This window comes from Notolepis coatsorum, assembly GCF_963971535.1.
Source record: "Notolepis coatsorum genome assembly, chromosome: 10".
NCBI lineage: Eukaryota > Metazoa > Chordata > Actinopteri > Aulopiformes > Paralepididae > Notolepis > Notolepis coatsorum.
This window is the reverse complement of record NC_140174.1, coordinates 13,285,176-13,286,210: the sequence shown is the minus strand read 5'-3', so window position 1 is coordinate 13,286,210 and position 1,035 is coordinate 13,285,176.

Here is a 1,035-nt window from a genome sequence, read left to right as displayed (position 1 = left end):
GCTGTCCCACGATTGGCGCACATGTCACATGACCTGGCCAATCAGAGCGCAAAACTCGATACGCTGAAAACAAACATTTGTTGTCGAAAGTATTCACGCCTCCGGGCACGACACAACGCTGCCTGTCAGAATTACTATGTGCTGTTTTGACAGACAGACGCGTGAGATCTGAGGGGCGGGGCAGCGTGGATCCCACGTGGTGCAAGCGCTGGTTAAAAGCTTTGCAGGGATGATGATGATGCCATAATGAACTGTAACTGAGAGACTGTGAACTTTTTTTCCCACCTTTCTGTCTCTGTCTGTATTCTTAGTTCCTTCAGCTCCTCTGTTCTCTCCTCTCTCTTCTTCTCTCTCTCCCTTCCTCTCTTTCCCTCCCCCTCTCTCTCTTCCTGTCGCTGTGTCTCTCCCTTCCTCTCTCTCTGTCTTGTCTCTTTCTCCCCCCGCTCTCCCCCCCCCCCCCCCCCTCTCTCTCTCTCTCTCTCTCTCTCTCTCTCTCTCTCTCTCTCTCTCTCCTCTCTCTCCTCTCTCTCTCTCTCTCTCTCTTTCCTCTCCCTCCCCCCCCCTAGAGAGTGTATAAAATGGAGCAGTTTGAACTAAAACTATGTCAGTCAGTGACCTGATTTGTTCTGCTGCAGTTTTCATCATCCAGGGTGATTCCCTCCATCACCCCCGCCGGCCGGCCGCCAGAAGACTCCAGGGTCAAACGCCCTCATCTATCACCACACCATCTCTCCCCTGTACGGCCAAGCGCCGTCATCTATCACCCCCATCTCTCCCGCGTAACCGCCAAGCGCCGTCATCTATCACCCCCATCTCTCCCCCGTACGGTGAAGCGTCGTCTATCATCACCATCCTTGTAATTTTGGCCCGTGCCACCACGGCCCCTCCCTCCTCCCTCCTCCCCAAAAATATCACCTACCAGCAGGAGAGGCTCTCCTTTTCTACCTACTTCCTCTAAGTAATTCTCTCTCTCTCTCTTTCTCTCACTAGGAATTGAAAATGGGGGACCCTGATGTAAACAAGACGAAAGTCTTT